This window comes from Acartia tonsa, chromosome 4 (assembly GCF_053477335.1).
Source record: "Acartia tonsa isolate MP-2025a chromosome 4, ASM5347733v1, whole genome shotgun sequence".
In the NCBI taxonomy this organism is placed as follows: domain Eukaryota; kingdom Metazoa; phylum Arthropoda; class Copepoda; order Calanoida; family Acartiidae; genus Acartia; species Acartia tonsa.
The window spans coordinates 35,654,024-35,665,858 of NC_137263.1; the positions used below are offsets into that span (position 1 = coordinate 35,654,024).

The 11,835-nt window shown below is 34.8% G+C and overlaps 1 long non-coding RNA gene across 2 annotated transcripts in view; it reads left to right on the forward strand.

Moving 5' to 3' along the window:
- Positions 1–9,415, forward strand: part of LOC145316990 (uncharacterized) — a 28,139-nt gene extending 18,724 nt beyond the window's left edge. The window contains exons 1-5 of one of the 2 annotated variants that reach the window (XR_013878802.1): positions 2,184–3,744; positions 5,454–5,590; positions 7,832–7,930; positions 8,571–8,735; positions 9,292–9,415. This is a non-coding gene — a long non-coding RNA (uncharacterized LOC145316990). Of the gene's footprint in view, positions 1–188; positions 3,745–5,453; positions 5,591–7,831; positions 7,931–8,570; positions 8,736–9,291 lie in introns of those variants that run through there. The other variant, XR_013878803.1, reaches the window with a different exon arrangement.
- Positions 9,416–11,835: the final 2,420 nt, after the last annotated feature.

The following is an 11,835-nucleotide window of genomic DNA, read 5'->3' on the forward strand; positions in this document are numbered from 1 at the left end:
ATTTCAAATGATAAGTTGTTAGGTATTTAAAACCAATTTTTGAACTTAAAACTAGTGAAAATTCTTTTCATATTATTGCACTTAAATCTAACTCGATCAATTAAGATTTAAATGCATTTTTTATGGTCTAGTCTGCTTTTTTTATACACTGATAGTTTGTACAACCTGATCAATATCTTTACTTTCAGGAATGTCAATAGGATAACCTTACTCGTCATTCACCTGCCCACAAATCTAGATAAACTTTGGCAAGAATGTGCTGACTACACAGGCAAATGGGACCAAATGCGGGGACACCGGGACGAACACCTACCCAAAGCAGTAGTTATTTGTTAAAATGTTCTTTTTTCTTTTCGCTAAAAACTGATTTAAATCATATGACGTTTGTATATTTCCATTGAAGGGATACTTGCATGAAGTGCATTTGACAAGATTGATTGCAAGCAAAAATTACAAGAATATCATCTAACATAATTAATTTTTTATTACAATAAATAGCAATCAATTAGACACCATCAAAATAGTCATCAGAATGTTTTTGTGAATACAGGACAGCCATTTAAAATGCAAAAATCCAAAAAATATGATTTTCAAGTCTTGATATTTTTAAAACTACCTTGTAGAAAATTTAAATTCTTTCAAATACCTATAGATCATAAAGATGTAGGTAGTTTAAACTATTGAACATAAAAAAATATGCAGTTCAATAAATTCAAGTTTAAATGCACTTTGTGCAACTACCCCTTATCGTTTCTTCCTTGCTTTCCTTGATTAATGTCAATTGCTTTATCGGTGCTTTCCCTAAAAGTGCCTGCATGTATTCCCATGACTTTACCCTACTACGGGAATACAGTATCCAATATAACTTAACCTGACCTAAACAAACGAAAAATCAACCCCCCTTTTTTCCAATTTACTTCAAAGTAGGGGAAGGGGGTTGGCGATAATCTGTGCTTGACTAGGCGCTTTTAGGGGAAACCGCTGATGTTATTCTTTACTTTTTCCTTTTGAGTAGACAAATACATTAGGTTGTAGATCAATCTTTCATTGTGATTTTAAAAAATATTTTAATAAAAGTACCCAGGTATATTACGGGTTAGGACAATCGACGAAAAATTTATGTACAACCACAATTTCAATATACAAAATTGCTCCTTTGTAGATTTAAATTAAGTTTTGACACCTATGGTTTGTAAAATTCAATTAAGATTCTATTAGGTTCCCAAATTTTTTTTTTTTTTTTTAAGTACAATTAATATTAATCTAATCTTACCCACCTTAAAGTGGATAATAATTTTTATGGGAAGTAAAGGTGTGTAAAGGGGGGATTTTAAATGCAACCATTTCGTAATTAATTTGCAAATGGCACTTAGAATCCGAATTTCGTTATGAAAATCCTATGTAGGTCTCTTTTCACTAAATTGAACAAAAAGTTGCAAAAGTAAAGGCTGTCGGCTCAGCCGTTAGGCCGTTTTCGGCTATTTTCCCATAAAAATGTCACAAGCCCTATCTAAACATCATACTCTTGGCCTCTCCTAGCCGTTTACATCTTGTTCTAGCCGGTAGCGACTGCTACTAGAAATTGAAAAAAAAATGGTAATTGGCATCATTAAACACGAAGCCGCTATCGGTTACTTCTACAACTTTTTGTTTAAATTAGGGAAAATAGATCTACCAAAGATTACGCATGCCAAGTTTCATAACAAAATTCGAATTCTAAGCGACATATGCGCATTGATTACAAAATGGTTGCATCAACCCCCCCCCCCCCTTAATTTGAGCTCTTTCTTTAATTCTTTATATTGTCTTGTTCCTTTATTCCTGTGAATTCATGTTCAATTATGTAATGCTCTCGTGATAGTTTTTTTGTTGAATTTTTTATTTAGTTGCACAGCTACTTCATATATATAATATACTAGCGGCTACGCCCCTAGAGGCCCCTAGGGCACTTGAGGAGGGAGGAGTCGAATTTGATAACCCAATTTCTTATTTTAGATTTTAAGAGAAAGTACCTACCTATTAAAAAAAATTTTGAAGGTGGAAATTTTTTTTTTTGGAGGGGTTATTTTTCATTTTTTTGGGGGGGGGAGGGTTAGGGGTGTTCCACCCCCCAAGAAAAGTTATAAATCTTCCTGGGACCTATGAGAAGCTACCCTGTTAAAGGGACTGTGAACGAGAATTTTTCTCATCTTAATATCAAATCTTAACATTATCTCATTCATAATATCTCACAGATAGAGCAAAACGCGCTTTTGTTTGCTTAAAAAACGGCTTTTTCCGCCGATTTTTATAAGGTACGGGGAAAGGAAGAAATTTTCCGTATTCTATAAAATGTGCAATAAATTGCTTTTTTCTCTCATTATAGCTAAAATTAAACTTTTTCGCATAGTTCTTGACTTTTCCTAACCGTTAAGCTATCTGTAGATGTAAATTATTCATTAAAATATGAACCAGGCACAGAGAAATTGATGAAATAAGTCATGTTCTTTTTGGAAATTCAAATCAGCCATTAAAATTACATAACAAAATTGACACCACAATTCTACTGTGACACATATATTAACTCTTTTCTAGGTTCGGAATAGGTTAGTCTAGTATTTCCACTCTTCCCTTTTTTCATTACTTCCCCTCCATTAATTTGAAGCAGACAACATAAACAGCTGACTGGAAAATTATATAAAATAAACAACACGTTTGTAATTGTTTCTGAAAGTTTTTCTATTTAAGCAAAATTAGTAATATAGTAGAACGTTCAACGTACGTCGTACATAGTTATCATATTAATTGTCCTGTGTTTTTTTACGTTTTTGCCATTCCCGAGGTTATAATGGGCACACAGGATGGGAAGGAGTATATTCATTAAGGTGACCCTGAATTACTGTTATTTGGGCATTAAAATATATCATGTAGAGTACAATTTCTTGTATGTCCAACTGATTTTTATCTAGATGAATTTAAATTGAACTTGATTTTCATATTATTTTAATTTTACAGGCGCCGATAATGGATTAAGTGGTTATGTCTCTCGGCTGAAAAAGAATTAATAGTTAATGCATAAATTACATCCGATTATAGAATGTACTAGCGGCTACGCCCCTAGAAGCCTCTAGGGGCACTGATAGGAGGGGGAAAAGTCGACTTCATCCCATTTTAAATTTTAGTTTCAAAAGAGTTTTAAAAATATTTTTGGGGGGAGGGGGGTAAAGACACCCTCTCCAAAATTAGTTTAAAACCTTCCCAAGACCTATAAGAAGCTTCACTGCAATGGAGAACAAAATCGGTTCAGCGGTTAGCGAGATCCTTCGGGACAGACAAATAAGGCTTACTACTTTATATAATAGGATAAGTAAGTTTTTTTGTCTGTAGTGAAGAATCTCAAAAAGCCCTCATCATGATTTTCCTTAACAGTGAATATTCTTATGTGTCCAGGGAAGGTTTATAACTATTTTGGAGGATGGTATCTCCATCCTCCCAAGATAAATTGTCCATAGAAAAAAATTCTCCCTCTCATATTGTTTTTTAATTTAAACCAAAATTTACTAAGAGGGTAAGAGGGCCCTGGGGGGAGGGGTCGACTTCCCCATCCCACCTCAAGTACGTACCTGATATTTGTGGGGGAGTTTGGTGTTTTTCTATCAGAAATTCTTTACAAAGTATTTAATTTTCAGACAAAATGCAGTTCAGAAATCACATCACTCGGATGTTGACTATTTCAGCTTCTTCCCTAGTTAAGCTTCAATTAAGGTATTAATATAATTTTGTTAATTGCTCTAAATTAATATCACTAAAAGATAGAACATTCTACGAGTTCTTAATACATAGATTTTTTTGGTAAGGGGGGGATACCCTTCGAGTCCATACCGTCCCCTATTTAAGAATCTTCTTAGGTGAGGGCGTTCTCCCCCCCCCCCCCCTCACCATCCCTCACTCACGCGATTGATTTAAGAAATATTTACTTAAAAATACGTCTCTTTAAAATTAAGATAAATTAAACGGCTAGATAAGGGAGGGGGGGAAGTTCTGACACTTTTGCGTAAACAGTGATTATAGGCTTTGTCTTTGGAGTGAGAGGATAGGTTATTTAACAAAAAAGTTTCCTTTTGGGATGTAGTTTTCCTATTTTAAAAAAAAAATTGGATTCGGCCTCCAGGTTCCGGTACTCCAGGCCTCCAGGTGGATTCTGGACAGGTAAATAAAAAAAATTCAAGTTAGAACAAAACTTATTCAACAAAAGTTGCTACTTTATGGATGGTATGAACTAATTTGAAGAAAATTTTGAAATCGGGCTTCAGGTTTGTTTTGTTCTAACTTTAAAAATAAAAATTTTCAATTTTTACCTGTCCAGGATCCACCTGGAAGCCTGCAGTACCTGAACCTGGAGCCCGATTTCAAAATTTTCTTCAAATTAGTTAAAACCATCTTTAAAGAAGCCACTTTTGTTAAATAAGTTTTGTTCTAACTTTTAAAGTAAAAATTTTCAATTTTTACCTGTCCAGGATCCACCTGGAGGCCTGCAGTACCTGAACCTGGAGCCAGATTTCAAAATTTTCTTCAAATTAGTTCATACCATCTAGAAAGAAGCCACCTTTGTTAAATAAGTTTTGTTCTAACTTTTAAAGTAAAAATTTTCAATTTTTACCTGTCCAGGATCCACCTGGAGGCCTGTAGTACCTGAACCTGGAGCCCGATTTCAAAATTTTCTTCAAATTAGTTCATACCATCCATAAAGTAGTAACTTTTGTTAAATAAGTTTTGTTCTATCTTGAAATTTTTTTTTTACCTGTCCAGAATCCACCTGGAGGCCTGGAGTACCGGAACCTGGAGGCCGAATCCAATTTTTTTTTTTAAATAAGAAAACTACACCCCAAAAGGAAACTTTTTTGTTAAATAACCTATCCTCTCACTCCAAAGACAAAGCCTATAATCACTGTTTACGCAAAAGTGTCAGAATTCCCCCCACCCCCCCCCTTAGTCATCGAAATCTTAAGCTAAAGACAAAAAAAAACTTAACTTTATATAGAGGGAGATTTAGACCTCTGAAATAATGGAATAGAATAATATACGTGGATATTATAACAGAGAAAAAAATTGTCTTCAATTTAGGCTGCCATTTCCTTTGTTATTTATAAGTTGGTTCGTTTATCTAGTAGGAAGGGAGGGTGGGTGGTTATTTTAGCCCGCTATATGTTTCACTTTATTAGAGAACATGAAAACCTGGTGTAAGATAAAGCGTATAATTTAGTAATTTATCACAGCTTTCCGCGTATATAAAAATGCACAAATATTAGATTAAAACTAGATTTGTTATACCCGAGATGCCAAAGGCACGAACTGACAAAACTGGATATAATACGATACGATACATGATTTTTCAGTATGGCTTAGAACCAGCATTAATCCAGCGAATATTGATCCGTTTCAAAGCCATACTGGAATAAATCCATTATTATTAGGTGCGACCAGACTGGCCCTTTTGCCTGCGAGTGTCCTAGCGGTGGTGACCGGGGGATTACCGTCGTGGAAAAGGGGGGGGGGGGTGCAGGTGGTGGAGGTCCTAGCTCCAGTGTTTGCTACAGATGTGATGGCGTAGGTAGGAGTTTTATTGCGAAGCTCAGGGATCTAAAGGGATAAGGCAATAGTTGATAAATTGATGTACAGTCCCAATGATAATACACCTTTTATAGATTAGAATTGGTGGTTAAAACGTTTGAACACTCAACTAAGAAAACCAACCAATCCAAATTTACTAAAGTCCCTAAAGTTGTCAAGTCAATGAATAAGAAAATATTATTATAAAACTTTTGTGACTAGTGTAATAAACATCCCGTTGTCCCCTCTTTCTCTGAGCAAAACTATTCTTTAATTAACTTTGTTAGTTAGTACGCTGGTACTACAGATGAAATGGCGTAGGTAGGAACTTTTCAATTTGGCTTCGAAACCGATTAACATTCGCTGGATTAAAACCGGCTCTTAGACATACTAAATAATTTTATATAGCATCGTATTAGACATTTTTCCACGAACATTAAAATAAAATCAATTTTAGTTTTGTTAGTCCTGACCTTCAGTCCCTTAGGCTACCAAAACTGGTTCTTTAAAATTTGGATTTCAAGTCGCGAAAAGCTGTCTATAATTCGATTCGATTAATAACTAAGATGCTCTTTAATTCAATTTGTTTTTACGTTGATACTTAACACTATGGGGAAAATGTAATTTTATTTGCTGCTTTTCAAGATTAACTATTGATTTTTTGTGTGTTGATTCTAGGGTTGGGCCGGATATCCGGTGTGGCCGGATATCCGGCCATTTTCAATATCCGGCCGGATACCGGATATTGAAACTATCCGGCCGGATATCCGGCTATAACTTTTTTTATATTTTACACCAAAAATCTCTGCTTTTTAAAATTTTATATGGCTATAATTTTCTTATTATTGAAGCTAGAAGAACATTTTTTGAATATGTTTATCTTTATGTAAATTTCATATATGAAATCTCAAAAGTTTATTAATAAATTTTTTTGCTACTTTAATATCTGGTAATTTAGCCGGATATCCGGTAATTTGGCCGGATAACCGGATATTTGCCGGATACCGGATATCCGGCATTTGAAATCAACCGGATATCCGGTATCCGGTATCCGACCAAAAAAGTATCCGGCCCAACCCTAGATTCCCTATATCAATCAGCAAGAATGCTAGATACGGTACGGGTAAAAGAAAGTCGAGATGTATTTTTTTTTACAAAGATTCTCTTTACTAATGAGCATCCAGTTTAGAATTTTGCTTTGTCCGTCGGTCTGTCTTGTCATTTATGCTACAAACGACATGGACATATTTATTTTTATTAGCGAAACTACTCTAAAAGGGGGGGGGGTTTAATGCAACCATCTCGTAATCAGTGATTAAATGGCACTTAGAATTCGAATTTTGATCTGAACTTTAGCATGAGTAATCCTTTTCTATTTTCCCTAAATCGAACAAAAAGTTGGAAAAGTAACGGCTGGCGGCTCAGCCGTTTAGCCGTTTTTTGCCTATTTTCAGGGTAAATTCATCATAAATTACGTAAAAATCATCTTTTTAAAACATATTTTTGGTTTAATTCATGTTGAATGATAGTAATAACCATTTTTAAAACTTCTAGTACCAAAAGCTACCGTCTAAAACCGTTTGATAGCGTTTTGGAGTGGAAAAGAGTATTATGTGGAGGTAGGTTTCGTGACTAATTTGCAATATAGATATCCAAAAAATGGCAAAACGGCTGAGCCGCCAGCCGTTAGCCGTTACTTTTCCAACTTTTTGTTCGATTTAGGGAAAATAGACCTACCAAGGACTACTCATGCAAAAGTTCAGATATAAATTCGAATTCTAAGTACCATTTAATCACTGATTACGAGATGGTTGCATTAACCCCCCCCCCCCCCCTTAAAATGTCAATCTGCCTGTTATAATGTTATGATGAAACTACAATAGATAGACTGCTGAAACTTCTTGTTAATTAAGTATAAAACTACCAACGCTGTTAGGCAGGGTTTTCTTATTGCAAAGAAAAACTTTTTAACAAATTTTGATTGGTTGATATATGAGCTAATAGTGATTGAACTTTTAACTAATAATTCTTATTTGCAGATGGGTTGATTTTATTACTAATGATTGTGTAAAAATTTAGGTTGGGCATATAGTGAAAATTGGATTCCTGTGCTCGCTGTGCGCCACCCCCCCCCCCCTCCCCCTCCTTTAGATGGCTCAAATTTGCAGAATATACACCCCTGTTAATAGCTCTTATTTATGAAAGGAGTAATTTTGTTTATAATGATTGTGTAAATATTTAGGTTGGGCACATAGTGAAGGATTGTCCTGACGCTGGAACTAAGACATGCTACAAGTGTGGCCGTGCTGGTCATATTAGAATAGAGTGCAGAGAAAAACAGGTACCGCTGAACCGATATTGTTCTCCTATACAGGGTAGCTTTTCTTAAGTCGTTTTTAACTATTATATCCCAGGGAGGAAGGGCACATTGGGCTGGATATTTCACTAGTCCCTAAAGTTTTCTTATTCGTTGAGTTAGCAACTTTGGGGACTAAAGTGAATTTTTATTGGTCGGTTCATTAAGTTGAGTGTTCTAATGTTTCAACCACTAAGTTTAGTCTACCGAAGGGATAATTTTATGTATCATCATTGGGATAAATGAGGGTGGGGACTACGGGCTGGTTATTCCACTAGCCCTCAATTTTTTTTCTCGCTAAGATACCCTCATAAGACACTGGCCGATTAATTGATGTACAATATGTACATCCCCAATAATGATAGGAACAAAATTAAATTACCTCTTCTCTAAATTACAATTAGTGGTTTAACTTGAAATGTTTGGACACTCAACTTAATGAACAAACCCATCAAGTTTTAATGTAAGTCCCCAAAGTTGTTTAAGCCAAAGAATAAGACTACGTTATTATAATAATTTGGGGACTAGTTTAATTAACAGCTCAATGTCTCCTCCCTCCCTGGGTTCTGCCGGTCTGTCTGTCTTGTCACAAATTTTTTTTGTTAACAGTTCAATTATTTTTCAGAGCAGTTGGAGTCAAAGTATCAAAACCAGTTCAACAACACTGTGAGAGGGGGAACGGGTACCCCCCCCCCCCCCCCAAATTTGATATCTACCGCACTTGATGCGTAATTGGTTTGTGTTGTCCTACGCCCCCCTGGCACAGTTTAAAGAAAATTCATTGGTTCAGGTAAGGGGACAAAATTTATGTGGGTAGGGGGGGGGGGGGGGGCGGGGGGGAGGGAGGAACCTTGAAGATACGGCTGAAATTTTCAGTATAAGTGTTCTAGGGCAAATGCGCATCCAACCTACTTTGTTACTTTCTGTCTGTCTGTCGGCCATGTTTAAAAAGACACAAACCCTATGTTTTAAGGAATCGTGATTTTCTTTGGTATATTCTCATTCTTTTTCTAAACTGAACATCTGCTCTTTAACTAACTCTGTCCATAATTAATGACTTTTTATTTGCCTCGCTATTTGAAGATGTTGTCATCCTTTATATAAATACCAACTAATTTAAGTAAAGTCTTTCACTTTTTATAGCCATTTAAAAGTTTTTAATGCTTTTTCGCCAGTTGTATGTCTCCATTGGAACATATAAACGATGATTTCAATGAAATTTTTCGTTCCGTGCTTTTTTCTTTAAATTAGGAATGTTAATTGTCCTCTAGGTTTCAAACTTTGCATGCCAATTTTTATCAAACACATACAAAATGTTCTTTATTAATTATTTTTTTATTTTTCAGGTGTTAAGAAGATACCTAGCTTTCATTGAGAAATGAAAAAAAAATGATAATTGTAACTACCTTTTATCTTGTATCAGTTGAATTTGAAATATAAAATATTCGGAATAAATTTACTTGTCTTAAAGATATTTACTTTTTACAATACAAAATTACTCTATGATTAGAAATTTCCGTCTGTCATCTGTGTATAAAAATTATCATGTTTGAAATGAAAGAACAAATTTTCTAGTACTGATTATAGAGCTGCTACGCTTTATAAGTCTAACCCTATTGTTACGGGAATCATGCCTAAATTAAAAAAACAGGTCTAGCAGTTACGGACGGACTCAATTATAGAAAAGAATCGCATTAAAATTAAATATGATTTGGAAAGTTATGCAACCCTTGTGACCATTATCAGAAGATCCATATATATACAACTTTTAATTACATTGAAATTTACCCTTTTAACTTTTGAAGATATGTGTCAGTTAATAAGTATTCGATTTCACTATTAGAGAAAATGCTCTATAATTTAGCATTCGGGACCCTTGCCGCACCTTTAACGGTCGAGGCTGGGGGGGCGTTCAAATATTAAACATAAATTTCAGTGGCCGCAGCTGTACACTAAGAGCTGTCAGCCGCCACAGTCAGCGGTTGGCGGGAAACCTTTCAAAGATTTCTGGAGACCTGGAGGATCATGCCTGGAACCTGAAATTGACTTGAACACCTGTATTACATATGATGTTTGCTGGCATCCTCTGCCCGCCAGGATGGAGATGTTAAAAAAATTTCAACTCTCAGTTATGTGTCATACCCATACTTAAAAAGTCATGCAGTTTAGGCTCTTTATCTTTCACACACAGAAAATGAGATATAAAAAAAACGTTAAGGGTTAGATTTGTGTATCATCAGTCAAATCAGTATATAACACTTTTGGGGAATTGTGATATTTTCAGCTGATTTCGAAGTTACATCTGAAAATTTCAGTGAAGATTCGTAAGACAACCGCATCTAGTTAATACATTGTTTTTAAAAGAAAAGCTTTTCTACAACTAGGGTTAGGCATGTTAGAATCATCCTGTTGATTTCAATATTTCATGGTGATTCTTATAACAGTTAATTTGGCAAGACAGTTGGTCTAAAATGGAGCTGTGAGGAAAAAAGCTGAAAACCCGTTGCTGCTGCCAAAAACCTGTATATCCCGTTATTTCTCGCTAAATTAGACAAGTTTGAATAATTTAAAACAAACTTGTTTTTTTCTAATAAAGTAGGCTTTTTTTTTGCTCGAATTTAATATTAAAACAAGGATGACAACATCAATAAAAAAATTATGAAAAATCTAGAAATCGAACTATCACCCCAATCCCTAAAAATTTCAGCCGTCTATCTAAAATCATGCAAACTTTAAAATGTAGGAATCGATCTAGCACCTTAATTAATTGACTAATCTTAATAAATGTTAACATATTTAATTCCTGAAAATTTTAGCCTTCTATCTTTCATAGCAGCCGAGAAAATCACTTTTCCCCCTTTTTGTCTCTAACAGAAATATGGACGGACATTTTAATTATAGAGTAGCTTCGCTACTAAAAATATCCCATTTAAACTTTATTTGGGGGGAGGCGGATGTGCCACTTTTAAAACCAAAAGTAAAACGCGTATGATCTTAGCCCATAAAAGAGTTACGGCTCTAAAATTTGGCACATCAGTTGCTTTTGTATGGAACTGTGAAGGAACGGCGGCGGAACCGCCGTTTCCCACCGAATTTTTTTTTTGCCTGTTCTCGCCATAATAGACAATTTTTAAACATCTGTGATACTTTTTTCATAAAAATTTCCCTTATATTTTCACTTGACACTTTTAATTGCAATTTTTTTAATATTGACATGTTTGAAATAATATGTCAATGTGTAAATGTAAGAGAAATTTTTATGAGAAAAAAGTTTATCTTAGATGATCTAGAACTGTCTAATTTGGCAAAAAGACAAAAAATATTTTTGCGGGAAACAGCGGTTTTCGGCGGAAGCGGCTGTTCTTCCGCGGTTTCTTCACAATTCAATATTCTTCTCCACAAAAGCAACTGCTGTGCCGAATTTTAGAGCTGTAACTCTATTATGGGTTAAGATCGTGCGCGTTTTACTTTTGGTTACAAAAAGGGGCTCATCTCCTCCCCCCTTTACAAGTATCAGGTGAAAATTTAGGGTACTTTCTTATTTATAAATATTTTTTGACGGTTTACGGCGAGGGTGAAAAATTCGCCCTTTACGAAAATCCTCGTAACAAATGTCCCTCTTTATGTACAATTTTATTTAGACTTTAAAAAATAATTATTTTATTAGGTTCTGACACTCACGAGTTATTGTTCGTTTGTCCTTCACACAAACACACACATGCATTTTTTTGCATTGCCACTTACGGATTTCGTAATCCTTAATGTTCAATAGAATGTATAGATCAAGAAAATCTTTTCAAAAATAAGTACTTTATTAATAAAAACATTAAAAAAATTAAAAGGTATATAACAATAACTTCAATTGTCACTAAAAACTTAAAACTACAAAC